Raw genomic sequence first — 8,929 nt, 5'->3', positions numbered from 1 at the left:
ACAGTGCCCCTCTGCGCTCTTGCACTGCTTGGGGAAAGGTTCCCTCTCCTACCTGGTTTGCACAGGCCAAAGGAATCGGAGGAAACTGCATCCTGTTGATGACAAAGACAACATCAGGCACAGTGGGCAGGTAATGTCATAATAGAGGGGACAAGAAGAGAATCCTCTTATGAAAGAAACAACGAGCCCGCCGTGCTGAGCATAAAAGATGGAGATGGACAAGCTTCACAGGGTTTGGCTTTAGCCTGAAATCTTCATGATTTGTTTGAACAAAGCTTGAACAGGAACCCATCCCACGCGCTGATGGCATGTTACAAGAATAAACAATCCAGACAATCGTCAGCACCCCACCCTGATGGTTGGTAATCCATTGCTGACGGTGACGACAATATTGTCACAGTTCTCATCTATAGCTATGCATATGACTCTGAAGCCCAAACCCTGATACACGGAGGGATTGGGAAGTCCGTATCTGGGACGTTTGATGATGCAACTCTGCGGTGCCTTTCAGCCTGGAGATGATTTTGTCGATGCTGCTCGAACCTGTTACATGCTGATCTTGTCAGAGATGGCCAGTGAGTCCTGTTCTGAGCCATTTGCTCGGGTTCCTGGAGACTGAGCCCAGCCCACTGGAGCCTGCTCTTCAGGTTACCCGATCCTGATAATCATCCCATAAATAACTAAACAACCACAGATCTAATGGAGATAACAAAATATACCCAGACCTTCTGGTCCTCAGCCCATCCCCTCCCGCAAAATCCCAATATTGGACTCAGATCATGTAGTGTTTAAAATATGGTCTGGGGCCAAATTCCTCCCCTAATTCTAGTGGTGTAACCCCAGTGATGTCACTGGTGTTACGGAATGGGGGTGTTACTGTTTTCCCATGCACAGAGACTTATTTGCAAAGGGCTATAAAATACTTCAGAGGCAATTGCTGTTTAAGATGACAGAAAGGAACAAGAAGAGCCCAATGGGGGAGCACCGGGGGAGTAACAGACAGCAGGAGCTCTGAGAACAAACTGAACGCTGAACTCAGCACTTAGACTATCCCAGGCTGGCAGACTCTAAGGGCACGGTAATAAAAGCTCTACGGCACAGCTGCAGCTGGCCTGAGGCAGCTGACTTGGGCTTGAAGGGCTCGGGCTGCAGGGCTATAAAATTGCAGTATAGACGTTTGGACTCGAGTTCGAGCCTGGGCTCTGAGACCCTGCAGGAGAGGAGGGTCTCAAAGCCTGGGCTCCACCGGAGTATCTATACTGCCATTTTTAGCCCCACAGGCTGACCCCATGAGCCTGAGTCAGCTGCCCAGGCTCTAAGGCTTGGTGCAATGTTTTTTTTTTATTGCTGTGTAGACTTGTGTACCCTTGTGATGGACTGTTCACTCCACACTTCCCCTGAAGGGATTAAGGTAGCATGGAAGGGGCTCATTAACTTAGTAGGCTGCACCTGGGGGAGAATTAGGCTGGTTGGCCTAATGGCAGATGAAGTTCAGCTGAGCAGGCGTAGGCTGGGCTGGGATAAAGCTAGAAAGGGCTGTAGGAGAAGTAGCCTGGGAGTTTGAGTTGGGCCAGAACACCGAGAAGGGAAGGCGTGAGGAGGTCTGGGAGTAAGCAGACTCTGCTTGCTGGACAGAGAATCCTTGTGCTGGAGCCTGGGGAAACGGGCAGGCCTGTGTTCCCCTACCTGCCATGGGGAAAGTGGCACAGTCTTAGGTTAAAGGATGGCCTGGAGAGACTTTGCTACGCACAACAAGGGAAAGCATGTAGTGACCTGGCTGGAAGACTAAGCCATGAAGAAGGAGCAGCCAAGTCACGCAGAGGGAGCTTGCTGAGTCCTAGTGAGTGAGTGGGGCTGTGGTCAGAGCAAACAAAGGAAGGGGGCATCAGACCTGGATGGAGCCAATCCCCAGAGCAGCCAGGAGGAGGTTCCCTAGCGGTGAGTGAGCCCTGGTTTAGAAATGCTGGACTCTTCTGCTGAGTTGCTCAACTCAGGCACTAAAACCCTGTGTTTCAGTGCTGGGTAATTACTGCTGAGTCACACTGGCTGGAGGGCCCCATTCACTCCAGAGAGAGAATGAGGCCTTGTCTACATGGGAGAGTTCTACTGGTGGAATTACACTGGTATAGTTATATTGGCATAATCCCCAATCCGGACCACTCTCATTCTGGAATAAACTGAACCAACTGACAAACTAAAAAGACACATCCTGGAATAAACGTGTCTACACAGAAGGGTACACTGATATTACTTTATCACTTTACATTTGCATTTTAGCTTCTACTGGTATAACTTTACCATGCAGACCAGCCCTGAGATCCTTTCAATAGGCACGGACTATTAGAAAATGGGGTGTCACTCCACTGAAGTCAATGGGGGATGCTTAAGTAATGGGTCAGTCACTCCAGGTTTGAAAATCATTCTCTGAACAGAAAGCTAGGAGTAAATGGGCTAGAATGGAACTAGTGAATAGAGAATAGGCCAATAGACCATTTTGTGGGGCAGGTTCTGCCATGGGACATTCACACATGCAGTTATTTTAATAAGGCTACTAAAGGAAGCTCATCTGAGATGCACAGCGACTCGAAGCCCAGACAGTCTCCCATTTATCTGATGGCTGCCACCTTGGCCAACTCCCCTGGGATTGAACCTGGCACCTCCAGAGCTAAAGAAGCAAGATTCTGCAGCTAGGCCTGTAACAGATTCATTGCGACAGATATGGCAATTTCCTGCAATATCTTTGGGAGATGTTACTGAATTGAGTTTAAATAGTTTTGGAGTCCACTTTATTATAAATGCGAAGTTTATGTATTGTTCAGGGATTGAATGTAGCTTCTCTAGTGGGGAGATGTGGCCATTATGAACGTTGGGAAGGTTTACAAGCATCATAGGACTATTTAACACAGGGGAGTTTTACAGTCACACTTCTGACTGCAGTGTAGATACAACCTGAGGCTGAGGACCTGATCTTGTCAGCCTTCCACCAAAGTCAACCAGGTTTGGGCCCAGAATGAACTAAAGCAAGACCAGGTGGATTTCTCTTTTGCTAACTGACTTTTACTGTTACTGGGTTCACCAATTCTTGCAGTGAAGCAAATGCACTCACAATAAAATGCTGAGGCTAATTTGGATTTTTTTATATAGATATTACATGCACTGTTTTTGCATCAAATATTAATAACTAGAACATCAATTTATAATGATATGCAGAGCTTTCAGCTTCAATCCCAGGCATGCATTTGATGACTTTCAAAGAGGGAAAACTTTTCTGGTATATCAGAAGCAACCTGGGTTTGCAACGATGGGGCTTCACCTTGGAAAGAGAACATGTGCAGGAGAACTGAGCTTGGCATGTCAATAAACAATGCAATTAACCTCTAGTTAGCAGCCTTTGATACCCTTGATGATGAGGTTCTATTGATTTCCCTGCCAGGAGGACATGGGTTCTTGCTTCATTGTTTGTTCTTTTTTTCCATACAGAGGATAGATGTGCGTAATTGCTCATCCATCCCTCAGGTTTTCTCTTGGGATCATCAACAAGGTTCTACGTGTCCCCCTCATGTTGTGAAGATCGTGTGATTTCCCAGGTATCCCAGGGCCTGGGTGAGCTAGGTACACTGATAGAAATCTGGCTAAATCTAAACCTGAACAAAATGAAGGTGATGCTGATAGATCAGGGGAAACATCTAGAGAGTATGGTGGAGATGCGGACTTACCCCTACCCCTCTTCACCACAGGCTATAGATGCGTCTGGATCCCTGATTCCTCCTACAGTCTCAGGTAACATTGCTTGGGGGTGATAAAGTGCCTCTTTCCATCTGTGTATGGTTAGACATTTCTCTCTGATCCAGGCCTTGCCATAATTATTCACGCCTCTCCGAGCCCCAGACAGTGTTACTGCTTTGTGCCCTATGTGTCCTTTCCCTGTCAGAAGCTGCAGTGTTTGGGACCATCACAGTAGAATACAGAAGCACTTATTTATTAGGCTATTAATATTTATTTATAGCACTCTGAAGACCATCCAGAGGCTACAGCTACTGCAGAACGTGACTCTCCCCATTCAGTGGACCACTGTATGGGGAGCATATTACACTAATTCTCCCCCAGCTTTACATTCATTTCTGGGTGCATTTCATGGTGTTGATTTTTTATCTTCAAAACTCTCCAGGTTTGGGTCCTGACTCGAGCAGGGCGCATAACTGACTTTTAGATTCACTGGCAGTCCTGAAAAATTAGGGGGAGGGGGAATCTGTTTGGGTTGAACCAAAACCGTTTGGAATTTTCAGCGAATCAGAAACATTTATTTTTTTAAAAATGTAGGTCCAATGAAATGTTTGGGGTATTTTTTTTAATATAAGTAAAAGAAATGAAGGGCTGGATTCACAAAACAGCCAGAGGAAGCGTCCCCACTTAGGGAGTCCCTCAGGTTTGCAAATCTGAGATGGCCCCAGCATTTGGTACAGCTAGGTGTCTTGAAAAGAGATAAAAATGGATCATAAATGATTTACATGGGACATAATCATTATTAACCTGGGCCAGGTTCAGACAGTGAACTAGAGGGAGCAATGTCTTTATTCATGATGTATTTATACAGCCTTAGTACACTTGGCTCTTGTACTACTTTTCATCGTAAAGGCTCCCGTTGCTGAGCATTAGGCTGATGCGCTGGCCAGCTGCTTGCTTACCCACAAAACGGGCAAAGTCTGCAGATCATCTAAAGAGAGCAGGAGATAAAATTGTCTTGGTCCTGTTGCCAAAGATGGGGCAGGGGGCACTTCTCAAAAGAAAGAAGTAACCTCACATCCTGCCATGAGCCACAAATGCTTCTAGTCCTGGGAGGCTGTGCCTGAAATCGATTTATCTGAAACAAACTTAGAAAGCGCTATACAGACACACACCAATGATTTGCCTCTGGAAAGGAGAGTTCATCTGTCTTGAGTTTCTGATGGAGGGTGGAATCTCATGTGAAAAAGATTGTTTATTAAACACACGCTAGTTAAATAATTGAATTAACCAGTTACCTCTCCTAGGTTTTTTCCCCCACTGTTCTCTGGATCTGTGTTCCTTAGCTAAAGAACAGACTGGAGAATTAATATAAATGTATGAGTGTCCGTAGGGTTACCAGATAGCAACTGTGAAAAAAGATACAGGGGGTGTGGGGTAATAGGCACCTATATAAGAAAGTCCCCCAAAATGGGACTGTCCCTTTAAAAATGGCACATCTGGTCACCCTAAGTGTCTGTAGTCAAAATAGCTTTATCCTAGTTCTATTCTAATCTGGGCAAGTGATTTACAGTACCCACATGGAATTATGGATCCTAATTTACTTCCAGTCAGGCTTATCTGCCAGTGGAATTATGGGACTGCTTTTGTCTGTTCAACCAAAACAATCTAAAGTAGGAGTTAGACATGTAAACAAGTTACTAGAATGTCAGTTTGGTTCAAAATTACCTTGCCCAACTGATGCTATGAGCCAACATTTGCCACTTATGCAAGCAAGACTGTCACGTTAAACCCAAAACAAAATACGAAGGTAATAATTTTGACACTATTCTAAATTCTCTGGAATTTCATTTTTGCTGTAAGCTCTTATGCCGCTCTAATCAAAGATTCAATTAGTGGTAAAATTTTTAGTTTGAGCCAATTCAAAGCATCTTCCTCTTTTGTCTAAGAAGCTGTTGGTTCCCTTCACCACAATTCTCTTGTGTACATATAACTTGACCACGTTTCTATTTAAAATAGGGAGCATGTTCTAAGCTATCTGCAGTATTTTTGTGGTCACGTTGCCTTCCTAGATGACCAAAAAATCCTCAGATTGAGGGGGTTTCTTACAGAACACCTTTAGATAACTTTAATTTTCTGAAACAGTTTCTTAAATCTTGACATCTTTCAGATTTCTGTATCTAATAACATTTTACCTTATGATACAGTAGATCAAGCTATACTATCTGATACAGTATCTGTTACAAATTATAAGTTTAAAGCTTGTAAAATTGAAGACAAAGGTAAAAGAGGAAGTTACTTCACAACTTAGCAAGAGTATGTCGTTAAGTCTAACTAGTTAGCAGTTATAGTTACTCAACCTACATCTTCTGTGTGTGAAACACAGACAGCATCTGCTGTCTTACATGTTTTAAAGGCGTAGGACTAAATTATGCTAAGGATTCTGACCTATAGGTGGGTGTATATAACACTATTGTTAATAAGCTCCTTAGCTTCTGTATTGTCGTTACAATCGGTTTCTTTGAATACAGTTTTTAGTGGCACAGCTTTCTGAAAGATGGTGGAGCCAAAATTGCTAGAGACCTGTAAGTTTCTGCTTGATGGGTACCTATTGGAGATGGTCTTGAAAGTGCCATATTCTGAGTTCTTTCCAGTCCTAATGTAAATCTGTGACCAGTATGTTCATGTGTCTGTCTATTTAAGGGTTTATGTAATTCAGTCTCCTCTATGTTGGGTGTCTAAATGCTATAATGTTGCTACTCTATTCAGTTTTCATACATACAGGGATGCTCATAAAATGCCATCGATTCAGAGCTGCTGGAACAGTTTTTATAGTGGGGGTGCTGAGAGACATTTAACCAAACAATAAGCCCTGTATATGATGGAAACCACTTCAAGCCAGGAGGTGCAGCAGCACCCCTAATTCTAGTACCTATGCATAGATTAGCTTTCTGGATAATTCCAAGTTCTCCTAGGTCTTCGCTTCAAAACAGTTGAAGAATAAAGTGCTTCCTCCACTAGGTGGCAAAAGAAACAAGTGTGTGTTAGATAAAGGAAAATGTCTGGAGTAAGATAAGTGACTAAGGATGACTGGTATGTCTGCTATGCATGTAGAATAGAGCTAGTCAATGTTTTATGACTGAAAAATGGGGTTTTACAGGAAAATGTCACTTCTGGCTACATTTTTTTTTCAATGGGAAATGTTTAAATGCAACAATGTTTTTGGTTTGAGGTGCACTTTTCATCTTGGTTTTTTTTTTTCCAAAACGGAAATGAAACAACAATTTCTATTAGAATTGAAATGAAACAAATTTTCAGACTTCCTGTGAAAAGTGTGTGTGGGGATGGGGGAGAAACAAAATAAAAAAAACCTGAAATTTCTTGCAGGGAAAACCCCCCTCAGTTTTACAACCAGTCCTCATGTCTGGTGAAATTCATCCCCGTACAGAGGGATGGCATGAGACCTAGGTATGATCCTAGTCTCATTTAAGCCCTTAAAGTGACTTTAAAGACCATAATCCCTTATGGGGGTGTATGTCATTGTGAAACTGTATTGCTCTTTTTTTCTGCATAGTGCATTTTTTTTTAAAATGTCAAAGAACTCCACCTATGTGCAGAGCTAGTGGCCATTTTGTTTTTAGCATTACGGCAGCTTGTTTGAGGGGGGCTCACACACTGTGCTCTCTCTCACCTGCACCCCAAACTTTACTTCTGTTCATTCTTGTTGTTGTTTTCTTTAATTTTAAAACAGTCATTCTGACTGAATGCAAAATTCGACAGGGGTAAGTGGATAGCACTCCCTTGAATTCAATGGAGTTGCTTTCATTTACACCAGCATAGAATCTGGCCCTGAAAGTGTATCTTGGTGTGCAAAACAAAATAAGAAACTCAGAGCAGAACGTGATAACACATACCCTGCTAGTAACAGCTGGTACATCATAGGGTAACAACCTACTTCTGCTACAGTCTAATGGTCTTACTCGTTTAGCTCAAGCACAGCCCTTTAGCTCAAGCCCTACTAACCATGCATACAGGGAATCATTCTACTAACACTTATTTTATTTGGTTCCAACAATGAATTAGGATCCACATGGCATGTCCCCAAAAAAGTGCCAGATAAGGATCACATCAGCTCACTCGCCTAGTATAACACTAAAGATGATGTATCCCAGTCAATAAGACTCTGCCACCCAGTATCTCATCTGATGTTCCAGATAAAATTAAGTGGAAAGAGAAATAGATACAACCTTTCTCTCACTCTTTGCCTACCTTGTCTAGTTAGATTGTAAACTCTGAGTAAGGACTGTCTTTTATTTTATATTTGTACAGCACAATAGGGTCCCAATAGCAGTTGCAGTCCTGTAGGTGCCACCATAATACAAATGAATGATACAGTGCTGAACGAGACTGCATAAAAATTGAGACATCAAAACACAGTTTTACCATTAAGTATGTTTATCATAATAGAGTCAAATGCAGTTTTCCCACGTACATAATATTACAAGCAGAATGTTATTTTCCCGTGAACAGAGTTTTTGTATCAATTCCAAAAATAAGTTTTGCATTTTAGCATTGTTCGATCTTCTTGGAAACAAACCTCCATTTTGCAATAACTGCTAAAATGAGACCAGAAATGAAGATCAAATGACACAGAAGGATCTTAAACAGGCCTTTAGAAAGGGCAAGTGCATTCAGGCCTCTGAACTGATGGCCTTTCCGGAAGGTAACGTACCACATGTATTAGTGAACAATATTTAATTGTATTTAATATACTCTTGGAGTGAGATTGACAGACATAAATATGAAGACCAGCCTGTGATATCGTAATGATAGAATATCTGAAGCTTAGGCGGATGCGGAGTAGGGTGTGAATAACTAAGCCTTTCCTTATATAGTACGTACTTTCCCTAAGGACTGATTCAAAACTTACTGAAGTCCATGGAGATACTGCAACTGACCTGAATGGACTTTGGTTCAAGCTCCTCGTGAATAAATGCTAGACTTAACTGAATCATTACAATAAAGGCTTGTATCAGGGTGAGCACCTAAAGGGAAATCAAACTGTTCAATAATTAAAGGGACACAGTATAAAAAAACATGGGTTGGATTGGTTTAAACTAGTGTCAATGGTGGATTCTCTGTAACTTGGAGTCTTTAAACCATGATTTGAGGACTTGGGTAACTCAGCCAGAGGTTAGGGGTCTGT

This window comes from Chrysemys picta, chromosome 4 (genome assembly GCF_011386835.1).
Source record: "Chrysemys picta bellii isolate R12L10 chromosome 4, ASM1138683v2, whole genome shotgun sequence".
NCBI lineage: Eukaryota > Metazoa > Chordata > Testudines > Emydidae > Chrysemys > Chrysemys picta.
Note: the sequence above shows the minus strand (reverse complement) of the source record.